Source organism: Gymnodraco acuticeps, unplaced genomic scaffold, assembly GCF_902827175.1.
Source record: "Gymnodraco acuticeps unplaced genomic scaffold, fGymAcu1.1, whole genome shotgun sequence".
Taxonomy (NCBI): Eukaryota; Metazoa; Chordata; class Actinopteri; order Perciformes; family Bathydraconidae; genus Gymnodraco; species Gymnodraco acuticeps.
Window position 1 is genome coordinate 833,545 of NW_022992023.1, and position 16,231 is coordinate 849,775.

General features: G+C 40.9%; 1 long non-coding RNA gene across 1 annotated transcript; it reads left to right on the top strand.

Moving 5' to 3' along the window:
* The first annotated feature begins 2,986 nt into the window (after window positions 1–2,986).
* Window positions 2,987–3,505, top strand: LOC117536605. The gene is made up of 2 exons (XR_004567587.1): window positions 2,987–3,078; window positions 3,422–3,505. It is a non-coding gene; the product is annotated as an uncharacterized LOC117536605 (long non-coding RNA).
* The last annotated feature ends 12,726 nt before the right edge of the window (window positions 3,506–16,231 follow it).

Here is a 16,231-nt window from a genome sequence, read left to right on the forward strand (position 1 = left end):
AATCGTCACTTCCTATACTGACAGTGGAGGGCTGCAGTCGAATAGTCTATTTAGCTTAGGAACCTTCCTAACGGAAGTCCCTCACTGGCAGCCATGATAAGTGCCGTTCGAATTCTCTAGAATGATAGGAAAGGAGGTTTCAAACGTCCTTTATAACCTCCTTTAGCTTAGGAACCACTGGACCTCCCTAACCGAAAGGAGAGGAGAAAATGCTGCACAATGCCTTGCAGCCGCAGCATTTGACGTCACACAACAGTTCACAGAAACAATCGATTATGACGGAGAAATTATATCATGAACGTTACGATGCTTATTAAGCTTTTTAAAACGTATGTGGTAAGTTGCCAAAGTGCTTTGTTTTGAACGTTCATCAGTATTATAATCAAAAAGAGAAATATGAACGTTAGTTTTTACTGAAATGATCAAATAAAGTCAACATTTCACTGAGCTGTGTGGGGTTTGTTCAACTTTTAAAAGATGTTTGAATGGTGATATACACAGTGATAGATGTTAAGGACTAACGTTTATAATAAATACATTTGTATTGATTTTAAGATCTTTTCATACAATCATACGTATTGGGATCATTTGTATTAATGTGGACCGGAGGGAGAGGGTGACAAGCATAAGTTTCACTTTCCTTTTTTATTTCAATTCCAACTTTGGTCATGAAGAATATGTTTCTCTGTTGTCCCTGTTCATAAAACATAAAGCAACAGCGTCAGAGCACGGTGCAGAGTCTCTAGATGAGTTTACAGTAGTCCCTCGTTCTTATTAAACATCCATGTTGTAGTCCGCTGTATAGAAAATTGTAGTTTCCATAGTTTCCCCACAGCAGCAGACGCACATTTATGACGTCCGCTGGCGCATCATAAACACGTCAGATAGTGAAAGTGCATTCGGATTCTCTAAAACACCGCAGTCTCTTCTCCTAAGTCCTTTTGAATTCTCCTATCCACTATCCCTTAACCCCATGACGTTTCACTCAGAGGTCAAAGAATAGGAGATAGGGTTAGAATTTAGGAGCTGATTTTTAAACTATCCGAACGCACCCGGGGAGTTAGAGGGAAGTGACGAGGCAGGAAGCGAGTCAGGAGACATGAGCCTCATCCCAATACCCCTCCTCGACTCCTCTCTTCCCCTCCTCCGGGACTTGACCCGGAAATCGATCAAGATACTCCATTTTGAAGGACGTCCCAATAGCTGAAATGCACACGGAGGAGTCGAGGAGGGGTGAGGGAGGAGGGGTGCGGGAGGAGACGAAAGGGAGGATACCAAGCCCCAGGAAGTGCGCCGGACTCAGATGAGAATATTCGTGGTGGACAAACGGCGGTACTGCACATCCGTTTTGTTGCCAGGCCCGGAAACACTTTTTCCCATTGACTTACATGGGGAAAGAGTGGTCTGTAAATCGTTGGATAATTTTTTTTAAACTAAATAAACTACCCAGTATGAACACTTGTATAGCCCTTAGTAAAAACATTCGTTCCTCAAGTTGTAAAAATGTGCAAATTACGTTATTCGGAGAGTTATTTCCCTCTACATTATGAACGCGCATCTAACCCACGGGACCGCGCTGCCCGGCACGTTCATGTTACGTGTTCTGCACTACATGCGTTTCTCTTTACCCATGGATGCACAATAAGAACGGACCCATATCGCCTTACTGCCATCCCACGGAGCTGTAATAACGGATATATTGCACATTGTAATTCATCATTTGTAAAATATTATACTACATGGGCTGTATGATTAAATCTTGTACCGTAAATGTTGTATTAAATAAAGTTAATATTACCGACGTTAGATTAACGTCCCTGTAGCTTATTATTGCACTAAGAAGCATATTGCACTGTGTATATATATATATATATATATATTAAAGCACCCAGATATTGTTCTAAACTGTATTAAAGTAAACAGGTATTATCTTGAACTGTATTGAAGTGAACATGTATTATTTGGGACTGTTTAAAGTAATCCTATATATCTAAACCTTCTTACTTACACTCCATGACCCAGAGACCCTGACACACACACATACACCTCCTCCTGTCTTCATGCAGCACACACACATAAACTCCTTAACCCAGATATCAGCAACACACACGCATATGCCTCTGCTTATCAGCATGCACACACACACACATACACTTTCCCTCACTAACACACACACATGTTCTTTTTCTTTGGTCCTTGCTGGGAATAATCCGAAGCACCAATATTTCTGTGTACAATGTTTGATTGTTTTAAAATAATAGTTTGTGTGAAATCTTCCCTGGGAAATTAAAGGAGTTAACCCAGGTATAAGATCAAAAGTGATTCTGACCTTGTATAGTTCCGATGCTGTCACGCTCTGTTCAGAAGAAAGATACTTTTTCCCAGAACTCTAATTAGCTTAGGAGTAAAATGGGACGGAAGAGCCGACACATCTCCACCTCCAAATATGTCCATATATACTGTTGTTTCTTCATGCAAAATGCCCCCTGTTTCTGACTGGCTGGTCCCGATACCTGTATCGCACAGCAGTAGAACTGGGAGTCCGGAGTACTCTGTAAACTTGTATTGGTGTTTTTTACCATTAAAATCAGATTATTGTTATAACTTTATGCCGGTGTGTTGAACTCCTTCTTTTATCAATCTGACCAGGCTCATCTAACGGACGGCACGGAGCACAGGTGGGCTTTGAGCCACCACTATTGTGTCTGCTCCTACAATCTGGTGACCCCGACGTGATGAGTGCTGGTCTCTAGGAGTACCACCGACAGCCAGCGGACGAATTTCAGTCCAGGGGAGGACACCTGCACACCGTTGACAACTAAATCAGGACGTCCAGATACAAAGGTGAGCAGACACCTGTTGATTGTCAAAGTCTGTGATTGGCTATACTACAAACAATTTAGAGTTGTCAGCGGCGTTCTCAGTGTCCTTAGTCATGGTAAAAAATACAATACTGAACAAAGTGTTTGTAGAGTCAGGTAGATGAGTCCAGTACCTTTAACTCACTAAAGTAAGAAGGGGCTTAGAGTCAGGTAGAACAGTCCGGACCTAAGGCACCGAGTTAAAGTGCTTAGTCAGGTATAGAGTCCTGCAGCTAAGGCACTGAGTGTTTGAAGAGTCTGGTATAGAGTCCAGTACCTTTAACTCACTAAAGTAAGAAGGGGCTTTGAGTCAGGTAGAACAGTCCGGACCTAAGGCACCGAGTTATATTTAAGAAAGTGCTTAGTCAGGTATACAGTCCTGCAGCTAAGGCACTGAGTGTTTGTAGAGTCAGGTAGATGAGTCCTGTACCTAAGGCACTAAGTGTTGGTGAAAAGTCTGGTATTGCAGTCCAGTACCTTTAACTCACTAAAGTAAGAAGGGGCTTAGAGTCAGGTAGAACAGTCCGGACCTAAGGCACCGAGTTAAAGTGCTTAGTCAGGTATAGAGTCCTGCAGCTAAGGCACTGAGTGTTTGTAAGAGTCGGGTAAATAGCTATAAGTCCCGTACCTTAATTCACTAAAAAAAAAGAAAAAAAAAAAGAAAAAAAAGTGAACCAGCGAGAGCGTGAGGTAGTTTAGTCCGGCACGGCTGACTCGCTGGGAAAATTCTGTAGACTAATATTATATGTGGGTTTTCAAGAGGAGATACGCAACTTTCAAAATCAATTTGAAACGACCGGATCTCGCAAACTCTTGCTGTGGGGGTGATCTGAACGGCTAAACGTGACGATAAAGGATTTTTTTGGTTTGGGTTAATCTCCTTGTGTCGGTCGCATCTCTATATAGGGGTGTCGAAGCACCGGCAAATACCAGAATTATCTGTTGAAATATACATCGCACAAAAAAAGCCGGACAGAATGTATAAGGGAATAAACTCTGTGTGATCTTTTTACGTCGAATCTGTGTAATAATTGAGAAAATAGAGCATAGCAGGAGATACACAAGACAATTGCAGAGCTGAGAGCTCCGAACAGGGTGTAACAATATTCTGGGATAGGAACTCTGAATTCAGAATAGAATATAGGACGACAAGATTTGTCCAGTGTATTAATAAATACAAATAATTTAGTCAGATAATAGATATGAAGTCAATTATGGAAGAAGAGTAGACCCTTTGTTTCAACCAGAAAAAGAGCAAGCTATTCATCACAATTGTATTTTTATGTTATGAGCAGAAGGGGTTTTGAACGCTTGTCAGTCAGAAGGAATCTATAAATGTGTAAGACAGGGGGTGCTTATGCCCGCTTCGGTTTTCAATGTCCGCCATCACGTTAAAACAGAGGATTGGTGGCATTTTCAGTTCATTGCTTGCTTCCACACGCCTTTTCCCCTCCTTGTCTCTTTCATGACTTTATTTAATGCATTAGAACGATTGTTATCGTAACTTTCCGTGTTTCTGGAAGTCAAACTCACTGTTCACATTACGGAGAATATTTCCAGAACGGCCTTTCAAAATAAAAGCTACAGGCCGCTGTTCACCAGAGATGCCTTCACAATAAAACAGTGATTAGCTTAATAATATATTTAACTTATATTACGTCCTTAAACATTGATTTTAATTCATTACAGTTTTCAAATACGGCGCGGATTGAATACAGTTATTTGTGTATTCTGTTACAACCTCACCATGCTTGTAACACAACTTAGATAAACAATTTGAAAATGAATAGCATTAACCAAGTAGGCTAGATAAAAGATTAGTATAGTGGTTAAGGAGGGTGTCCTTGTTTTGCCTATTAACTTAGAACTGAAGTAATAAAGAATAGGCAGACTACTACCATTAGTTTGTTTTAACATTCACATGTTTCAGCATTCCTGACCTCAGCCGTTTTATTTTGTAACCCGTTGGGAGAGAGATTTAAATTGAGTTTTTCTCAGTAGCTGAATGGCTGTGATTACAGCAGCATTGGATAGTTCTGCACCACCTTTTGGGTTCTCTGAATCAGTGTGTTGGTGAAGAGTTGCTCACTGCAAACAGAAGAAGTGTGCAAAGAACGCATCTCTGAGGAGGTATTGACATTTTGCTTGTGCCTCGTTGCCAAGGCAACAGTGGTGTGAAGAGGTACTGCGGTTTTTGGGGGATTTCTGCTGTACAGAGGACAACGTGTGTCTGCCAAGTGATTCCTTCCCTCATCCCAATGCCAGGGAGAGTTTCCTTGGAGCCCACTGACCAGGGCCGGTCCTAGCTTTTTTGGGGACCCTGCCACTGACTACAGCTGCATCACTGACTGTGCTCATTATGACAATATCTTGAGACATGCTTGTCTCAGATTGTTCAGAATCTGAAGGCAGGGGCGGACTGGCCATCTGTAGAATCTGGAGAACCACAGAACGGCCGGTCGTCAAGGGCCGTTGCCGGCCGGCCCTTTAAAGAAAAATAGTTTAACGTCATCATTTAAGTTGTGCTGACGGCCGACAGAGGCCGCTAATGCAGTTGTGTGGTTCTTATCTGTCAAATAATAACACACGAAGAAGAAAAAAGACCGGCCACACGAAGAGAAGGGATTAGACGCCGCGGCAGACGGGGAGAATGAAAAAACATGGATACAAATCAAAGAAAACGAAAAGAAAAAGGTGGGGCCGAGAAGGCAAGAGAAAAAATGATGAAGTCACTCGCAGGTGAAGTATATACATTATGAGAATTGTGAGAATTATCCCTTGAACTCAGTGGCGTTTTCTCCTGGAGGCCAAGGGAAGCCAGGCTTCCCCTGTTTTTTGGATTGTAGTTATCATTTTAATAAATAAATAAAAACACTTAGTTTAGTTTCGGTAATTATTCTGCCGGCCCGTCTCTCCCCCATTCTCTGAGTATTTTACAAAGAGTGAAACAGCGCCCCTCTAGATGTTATGGTGAAACAGTAGATTGCACTCTCTGTTGCGAGAGGAGGCCAGCCGAAATTGGCTTCCCTTGGTGAAAAAAATTGAGGGATTGACCAATCAGACGAGGCTCACGTCATGCCTCACAATCCAATCAAATCGCATCAACTTCAGTTCATACTGTAACTGTCATCACCGCCCTTAAAAAGTAACAAGCAACTGAAGCAAGTGCAATTATGGAGGGTGGAGATTTGGAGTATTTCATCAAAAATAATTGTACTAAACTTCCACTACAGCAGCAACAACAAATGAAATCTGATGACAGGCCAATGATCAAACTGGAGCTGTGTACAGAGAGGGAAAAAAGGAGCGAATTGGACATTTGACATTTCATGTGGCCGGACTGGGTCAGTTTCCAGGGCTGAATTTTAGTCCCAGTCCGCCCCTGTCTGAAGGAATGATGCAATGATTTTACAGCATAATTGTGCAAGAGTTTCCCGGGGGGTGGTGTAGAAACCTTAATGCTTAGTGTTTAGATAAGAGGCTGCTTGTTTAAATGATGGTCTGGAATACTGAAAAGATTAAAGTTTAATATTATTGTCTAGCAAACAAGACATCTGATTATTATGTCACACATAATAATCTTGTTATAGAAACTAGCTATGGGTAAAACGTGTGGTTGTTATACCATTGTTATCATGAACAAAAGATAAATAAGGAAATAGTATCTGCTTAAAGATGAACGGATTTCATAGAGAGGATTAGTTATTGTGAATACTCCACAAGGTATCTACTAATGTATTTTAAAGAACCACATTTAAAGAACTTGAATTGACTTGATAAATAAGTGAAGATAAGAAGATGTATTAACCATGAATTAATCAATTGGTAAATAAAAAATAGCAGTAAAGAGGAAAACTATTAAAGTGAAGTGAAAAATCATCCTAAAACACACTGATGGAAAAGTGGGGGGGGGGGGGGCATGATGGAAGTATGCACTAGACTTTAAGTAGTGGGTGTTTGGGAGTTAGGAGTACAGTGTAGAACCATATTCTTCAATCTTTTCATCATATTTACAAATTATTCTTTTAGGGTTTTTATTCTTGTGTGAATTTGGTAGTGTTTTAATTTGTTACAGTATTGATCAGTTCAAAGGGAGAGTTTTAGTAACATCTCTATAAGATCAGACAAATATTTATTTATATAGGTCATGTTGAAGGGAAAGCTAGTTCTAAACAAAATATAGTATTTCAATTTGAGGTACTGGTTTCACCATTGTGGCATAGTTATTACCATAGGAGGGCTTTCGGATGGACATACGAAATGACTTCTGTTTTTAAATCCTTGATAAAGTAGGGAGTAATTGTTACATGTTCGGACACCCAAGGTTCCACGCACTGTTAAAGAGGGTAACATTGTTCTTTAAGGCGAGACACCCCAGGTGAATAGGGTAATTTTTTTAACTTAAAAGTATCAGCTAGAAATTTCTCCAGTTAATTACTTACAATAAGGCAATTGTTTTTTGTATTACAAGTTTTCTGAAATAGCATGTTTAAATATACAAATTATCCATTATCTCATTAAATATGCACATATTTTAACACATTTCAGCAATCGAAATCTGAACTTTGGATATAGCCAGATTCAAAATTCTTGTTTCATTTTGTAGTCATATTAGTATCTAAGGCTTTTACAGAAGGGATATTGGATATCTCTTTTTATCACTCCATAAATCAGAAAATACTGTCAACAGCCCTAAAATATCCATTTTCGCCATGTTTTTAGGTATATAATGTTGTATAATTCAGGCTATGAATGATATATGGACAAACCCTTCTGTAAAAGCCTTCATAATATTGATAGGAATATAACTGGAAGGTTTGGTGAATGTACGTGCTACTGAAGTTGAAATGTCGAACTCAGAGTAGGAGAAAAAACTCATTTTGAGAAAACGACCTTTAAAGATTGCAGTGAGGCGCTAGCTAAACCCTCCTGTTCTTTGGATGACTGATTGATTGATTGATTGAAAAGTTTATTAACAGCTTGTATATTGTGTACAGTACAGTACAGCTCAAAACATACAATTGTTAAGGGGATGCAGACCAGAGAAAGACTTTCGTCTTGTTTACATCAGGGTCCCCCATTTCCAATTCATCATGTCATTTAAGACATATAAGACATATTTGACATACAGATGGCTTATTTACAATTTACATACAGGTGGTTTTTTTACATACAGATTGCTTGTTTACAATTTTCATTTTAGATTTCGTTCTAATACATCCTAACCGGACATTTAAGACATACCAAGTCTACAGATATACACAGTAACAGAGTCTAAAATGCGAGTATATACATAGATGGGGGGGGGGGGGAAGCTGTCCATTGAACGACAGGTTGAGATTTGTACCATTACCGGGGCCAGTTTTGCAATGCTCTCCCCCGAAGGTGCTCTTTAAGAGAGGTTTTGAAGGTAAGTATAGCTTGCGCATCGACGCACTCCGTGAAGGTATTTCATGTTCAGGGTCATTTTTTTTTTTATAACCTTGCTTCGTGCAAGTGACAATTGTTGTCGTCTTCTCTGTGAACGTTTTTTTCGCCGTTCTTTTAGCATTTTGAGATTTCAATTTCTAGCTGAAAGCTAACCAGGAAGTGTTTTAGCACACCACGTGACGCATCCGAACGAATCACGTTGTCATAAATTGACACCAGCCAATGAGATTTCGTTTCTTGGTTTAAGACCCCTTTGTGCTTTCACGATTGGTTGCTGATACAAAGGAAATGACCATATTTGGATCCGATGATTTTGTGCAGGAGAGACGGAGCTTTCCAGCGATACCTCTGTTGACATGGTGCACACAGCGGTCGCGGTACTTTATGTTACGTTAGAATGCTAACTTTTGGTGAATTTAGGAGAAATCTACAGACGCAAATAGACAAACTATAGTCAAATAAACACTTAAATGTGTATTTTGTACGTTTTCCTTCCAAAACCCTGAAAGAAAACATGTTATGGAATCAAAATAGCACAAAATCTCAAAATTGACCAGTGCATGAAAAACGATGTTTTTGCCTGCCGTGTCTCGCCTTAAGTGCACCAGAATTGAAGATAAATTAATATAATGAGTTATAAAATACATGGCAGAGCTTTACAGATCCTAATAATGTTTTGACTCAAGAAAATAATTATATGCACAAGTTTCTGATCTATTAGACATTTTAATATGGATTAGGTGTTAATGAACTGCAGTAGTAGTACTATAAGGAAGTGAGTTTTGTACCAAATTGCAGGAAATGTGGGAAACAGCTGTCCCAATGAAAAGTTAGAGATATCTTGAACATTATAGTTGTAATTGTGAATTAATAAATGATGGCGCTCCATATATGACTGATTTTTGTAGACAAAGGATACTGGCCTATGCTGACATATCAAAGTCTCTGCAGAGCACGACACATGGCTAAAAAGACTGAGACCAACTGACCTTTGACCCTGACTGACAGTGTAACTTGAGAAGGCACTGTGGATGACTGACTCTGGGGTGAACCTGACCAAACTTGACTTTACAACCTGACAGTGTGAGTGTGAGTGTATGTCTGCATGTGATCAGTGCAACTGCATGATTTAAAACAATGACTAATCAAGCATGCTTTTGGCCTAACACATTATTCTGGGGCTCTGTGGGAAATGAGAGGTTTCCTAAAAATGTGTGACCCGTTTCTAATCTACTTGATATTTCACTCCCACAGGCAGTGGCTGTTTGCAGAATGTGAACCTCAAACTAAAACATGAAGATTCTGTTTCTTTTGGGACTGGGGGATGGAGAGAAACACTTAATTTCACTGAAGTGTTTACTGTGGTAAATGATGGATGTACATTTGGGAATGATGTTTGGTATTTTCTTATAATCAATTATTACCTGAAGGTTTTCTTCCCAAACAGGATTTTGTTACACATGAGTTCATGTGTAAAAAAGGGGGAGTGTCTGTCCATTGATTGACAGTTTTAGAATTGACCTGCTCCATATCTGGGGATAAGATACTGTTTGATGAATGTTGACATGTTTCTAATATTGATTGAGTTATAGCAGGTAACACAGATGCAGAATCAGTGGCCAAGGGGCTACTGTGAGAGATGTAGGTCCAGAATGGAATACTGAAGAAGTTGACCTGTGAGTAATGTTTCAACAGGTATAAAAGTAACTGAGGTTTGAAATGTAGAAAGAACATATTACAGTTAAAGCTAAAACATAGTAATGTAATGAGACATAATTTAATTTAGACAACATCATGTAACTAGCCTGGTAAAGAAGTAGAAGCCATAGACTTTATTGTTTAGGTCATTATGGGGATATACATTTAATCTAAATTCATAATAGAAAGACATTTGATGACAGTTTGTTGGAATTCTGTATTCATTTTTTCAGCGTGATCATATCTAAGCACTGACAGGTAGAAGCAGTATCACCAGGAAATCATTCACTTTGTTAGTATCGTGATTTTGGTTGTTTTTGAATCCATAACATTAGTGTGTTTCTTTACCAGAAACATTAGCAGTTCATATTATATTTATATTTTAAATGGGATCTCAAGGATTTCATTTAAGAAATTCAGAGCTATTGAAATATGTTATTTAGTTTACCTAAAGATGTTTTATTTAGGTTTATTTAGTTGGCACAGTCCAAGTATTAAGATTCTGAAGCTGCACTGGCAGATAGGAGGTCTACAATTAATTTAGAAAACCTGTTCCCAGACGTCTGTTGTTTTAAGACACCCCACCAACAGGCTCCAAGCGGCCTACGCAGTGGTGGGTCAAACAGCTGAGGGCCCCGGAGCCCTGAGCGTAGGCTTGAGGGATTTGTATCAGATTTCTCCACACAGGTTGCTGGCGCAAAAAGAGGGACCCAGGAGGCCGACACAGCGGAGTTCGTCTGGCTGAAGGTCATCAGGACAAAGTGGCTCAACCCCAGGCTCTCCGGCCCCGACCGAGTGACCCAGCGGATCTCTGCCGTCCGTCTAGGAGGAAAGGGGGACAGCTGGAGCCAGTGTGCGGCGGGGAAACCACCTGCTAGGACCAGGGGACGACATCAGGACGGATCTGGCTCTCGTCAAGGAGGTCGACTCGGAAGCTGTCATCAACAGACTGGAGGAGAAGGACCTCGAGACGTCGTCAGCGGGCCGGAGCATCGGGAGGACATCATCAGCGGGCCGGAGAAGGAGCATCGGGAAGACATCTCTCTAGCAGGCAGCCCAGAAGCCACCGTCAGCGGATCGGGGGGGACAAAGACACGGCAAGCCAAGACGGCACAGGGGACTCCACTCTCCGCTGAAACAGGTGGATATAGCCGGTGTGGACTTTGTTCTAATATCCCATTTTTTGAGGAACTTTGTTTTAATATCCCATTTTTTGAGGAACTTTGTTTTAATATCCCATTTTTTGAGGGAGAAGCTGCCCCTTCCCCTTCGTACCAAATGCCCTTGCTGGCTTACGCGTCGGAGGAGGACGAGCACGATGACTCAGCCGACAAGGACAAGTTTTTTTTAACATATTTTGGTCTCCCTCCACTGTCATTAAAAGTTGTTATAATGGACTGTTTCAAAAGGTTTAAAAGTGCTCTAAATCCCAGCTTCTGATGGATTTATATAAATGTTGGGGAACAGACAGTAGAAAAGAATGACAGTAGGTTATGTTTCAAATGCTGTGTATAAATTGATCTCTGAAGGTGAGATCAAAAGAGGGGTTAAAGCACCCGGATATTGTTCTAAACTGTATTAAAGTAAACAGGTATTATCTTGAACTGTATTGAAGTGAACATGTATTATTTGGGACTGTTTAAAGTAATCCTATATATCTAAACCTTCTTACTTACACTCCATGACCCAGAGACCCTGACACACACACATACACCTACTGTCTCCATGCAGCACACACACATAAACTCCTTAACCCAGATATCAGCAACACACACGCATATGCCTCTGCTTATCAGCATGCACACACACACACACATACACTTTCCCTCACTAACACACACACATGTTCTTTTTCTTTGGTCCTTGCTGGGAATAATCCGAAGCACCAATATTTCTGTGTACAATGTTTGATTGTATTAAAAGAATAGTTTGTGTGAAATCTTCCCTGGGAAATTGAAGGAGTTAACCCAGGTATAAGATCAAAAGTGATTCTGACCTTGTATAGTTCCGATGCTGTCACGCTCTGTTCAGAAGAAAGATACTTTTTCCCAGAACTCTAATTCGCTTAGGAGTAAAATGGGACGGAAGAGCCGACACATCTCCACCTCCAAATATGTCCATATATACTGTTGTTTCTTCATGCAAAATGCCCCCTGTTTCTGACTGGCTGGTCCCGATACCTGTATCGCACAGCAGTAGAACTGGGAGTCCGGAGTACTCTGTAAACTTGTATTGGTGTTTTTTACCATTGAAATCAGATTATTGTTATAACTTTATGCCGGTGTGTTGAACTCCCTCTTTTATCAATCTGACCAGGCTCATCTAACGGACGGCGCGGAGCACAGGTGGGCTTTGAGCCACCACTATTGTGTCTGCTCCTACAATATATATATATATATATATATATATATATATATATATATATATATATTAGGGCTGTCAAGTTAACGCATTAATAAAATAAATAAATAATAAAGTTAATGCAAAAAAAATTAACGCCACTAATTATTTTAACGCGATTAACGCATGTGTATTTTTTTTCCTCGGCCGCCCCGTAGTTTCAGAGCGCATCGAGTTTAAAATACCATCTACAAGCTGATGCTGACAGCCCCGCTCCTGCTGCCCGCTTGTGACAGACCACACTTCCACGCACACCGGCAGGCACCGACTGGCTGTTGGGAGGACCGGGAGGGTGTGTGTATGTGTGGCACGAGCGAGCGAGAGAGAGACCTTACGTGCATTGTTGTTGTTAGCATCTGGTGCTAGCTAGCTGCGCTAATGGATAGAAGGAGCTGTTTAAAAACAGAGGAGCGACATTTCGCCACAACTGCGCCGAGCACTTGACTTTATGCAGGAAGCCAGACAGTGGGACATTGTACGAAAAGTCAGCACACTCAGCACGGATAGTGCGCAACATGATTGCAGCGTCCAGGCAGCTCCCGTTCGAGCATATGCCTTGAGTTGCACATAGCTCCAACGTTCCATCACACACACACACACACACACACACACACACACACACACACACACACACACACACACACACACACACACACACACACACACACACACACACACACACACACACACACACACACACACACACACACACACACACACACACACACACACCATTTGTATTGTATTATTGTATGAGAGAGGTTCCAGGTTGAATTGAGGCGAATATTTGTAATGTTCAGAGGTTGTTGTGTTTAATATTCATGAGAATATTTGTCATTGTTCAAATGATAATAAACATTAGCATAAAGCATATTTGTCCACTCATATGTTGATAACAGTATTAAAAACTTGAAAAATATTTCTCTAAGGTACATTTAGAACAGATAAAAAATGTGCGATTAATTTGCGATTAATCGCGATTAAATATTTTAATCGACTGACAGCCCTAATATATATATATACAGTGCAATAATTATTTCATGCTAAATGAAGCTCTGTTGGATATCACTAGATCCTGTTACAGCGTAATATAAGTACCTAACGATTGATGTGTACATTAGCATCATTACTAGCTAGCCGCTAGCTGCTAACTGCCCCCTCGTTAATATCAAATCCATCATAATAACAAATCATTACCATGCTGTCATGAACGCGCGGTGCTGTTACGTGTACGCAAATTGACGTGCTTGATGTAAACCAGCATTTTGGTTAAAGTTGCGCATGCGCTATGAGCGCACATACGGGTACTTCTCAGGCGTGACGGGTAATCTGTGACGTTTCGCTCTCTCAAAAGTTGGGCCATTTTATCATCATGTGCCAATGAGCAACTCTCATAGGAATGAATGAGGCCCCGCCTCCCACGCTGTATCCAGTTCTTATTATACATCCATGGAGGATACACGCGAGCAGACTACGCGGAAGTGTTTTCACTACTCGCGTATAAAAGCCCCGCCCCCACCTTCACAGCTGGTCGATTTCAACAGAGGAAAACCGACCACTGGAAGATGAGTGGAAAAGTGTCACAAGTGCTATAAGTGCTCACAGCTCCGTGGGAATTATTATGTGCAATTCATTTCTAAAAGGCTTTCACATTACTATAATTATATTTTTATTTAAATGTAGGTTACATTTTACACCAAAACGGAAGACAAAAGCAGGACCAACCATCATTGAATTCCTTGACTAACAAGAGAAAGATTCATTCATTTAAATACATATTTAACCAGAAATGGGCCGGTTCTAAGGGGTTATTCAGTTAAGCCCGATGAGAGGGGATACAGCTGTGCACATGTCATCATTAACAGACGTCGTTTAAAAGTGACGTTTGAGTGAACAAGGACATCCCAATTAATACCTGAGGACTCCTCTGTCCTCACGTCACCTCCTCGTGTCCATCGCTCGCATCTTACGGAGGCGGAGCTAAGATGCAAGGAAGGGACGCGAGTGAGGGAAAGGAGGAGTCGAGGAGGGGTATTGGGATGAGGCTATGGACGTAGCAGGCGGGAGTTGTGAAAATGGAAAATGGGATATAGTGAGGAGAAATAAACGTAAAAAGGGAGGAAATACTAATTCGGATGAGAGCAATAGTGAGGGTGAAAGGAGAGAAAGAGTAGTCGGAAATAGGCAACAGGAGTTCATGGTGGTTGTGAAACTTGCGCAAGAGGGAGCTTCGTTCGGCGTGTGGAACCCATACGCTTAACTAAATCCATCAGTAAAGACATCGGGGAGGTAATGAGTGCTAAAGTATTGAGGAATGGATCAATGTTGATCAAATGTAGGGATAGAGAGCAACAGGGGAGAGCAATAAAGATGAGTGCCGTGGAGGGTAAGAAAGTGGAATGTTCACTGTTCAGTGGTAGAAAGCTAGTCAGGGGAGTTGTGACAGGAATCCCCGTCAGAATATCAGCTGATGATGTGAAAGGGAATATAACAAATGCAAAAATAAGTGATGTCAAACGCATTAAAGCAAACCGCAATGGGATTAAAGAAGATAGTCTTTCGGTTCTGATCACCTTTGATGAAAAAAGGCTTCCGGAAAAGATACTTATTGGATATAGGCCTATGTGTTATGATGTGAGACCGTATGTTCCACCACCGCTAAGATGTTTTAAATGTCAGAGATTTGGACATGTGGCGGCAGTGTGCAAGGGAAAACAAAGGTGTGGCAGATGTGGTGGAGATCATGAATACGGAAAATGTGAAGAAGGGGCAAAGCTGAAATGTTGCATTGCGGAGGGGAGCATAGCTCAGCGTACCGTGGATGTGAGGTTAGCAAGAAAGCAGAAGAGGTGCAGCGAGTCAGGGTGACGCAGGGAGTTAGCTATGCAGAGGCAGCGAAGACAGTTTCTGGAGGAACGCAGGTTAAAATGGGAAACAACAATAAGAGCAAAGAAACAGGAAAAGTCCACAACTGTGTTAAATTGAAGGAGGACACTCTGAGTAAAAAAGAGTTTGTACTGTTTATGGCAGAGATTATCAACTGTTCAGCGCAGACTACAAGCCGGAATGAAAGAATCTAAATAATTGTCAAATCAGCTGAAAAGTACCTTGATGTGAAAGGGATGCACTGGGGACATGTGAAAGATATCCTAAATGATGACGTCCAACAACCTCAGACATGGACTGGATCATCCTGGTGGTGGTAATTGTACTGCAGTGGAATGCTAGAAGTTTAATTGCAAACGGACAAGAGTTCAACAAATATATTGACAACCTGGGAGAGAAACCTAATGTTCTCTGTAATCAGGAAACATGGCTGAAACCACAACTGGATTTTATTGTGAAGGAATATACTGCAGTTAGACGAGATAGGGACTCTGGCAGAGGGGGAGGAGTTGCAACATTCATACAGAGTGGGATAAGTTTCAAAGTTATGCATGTAAGTACAGATCATGAAGCAATAGTTATAAGGGTATGGAATGATAGAGGACCTATAGATATAGTAAATTATTATAATCCATGTGGGAAATTAGATCAAAGTATATTAGAGGATGCTGGGGGTTCACTGCAAGACAAAGTAATATGGTGTGGGGATTTTAATTCACATAGCTCGCTATGGGGAAGCAGTAGCACAGATGCAAATGGTGCAGTAGTTGAGGAATTTATAAATGACATCGGGCTAGTGTGTATTAACACTGGAGAAAGAACACGATATAATTGCACGAAGAATATAGAAACAGTACTCGATCTGACATTTGTATCTAGTGCAATAGCATGGAATGTGGTAAAGCATACTACAGTGGGCAGCGATCATTATCCGGTAATGATTCAAGTTGGGACCA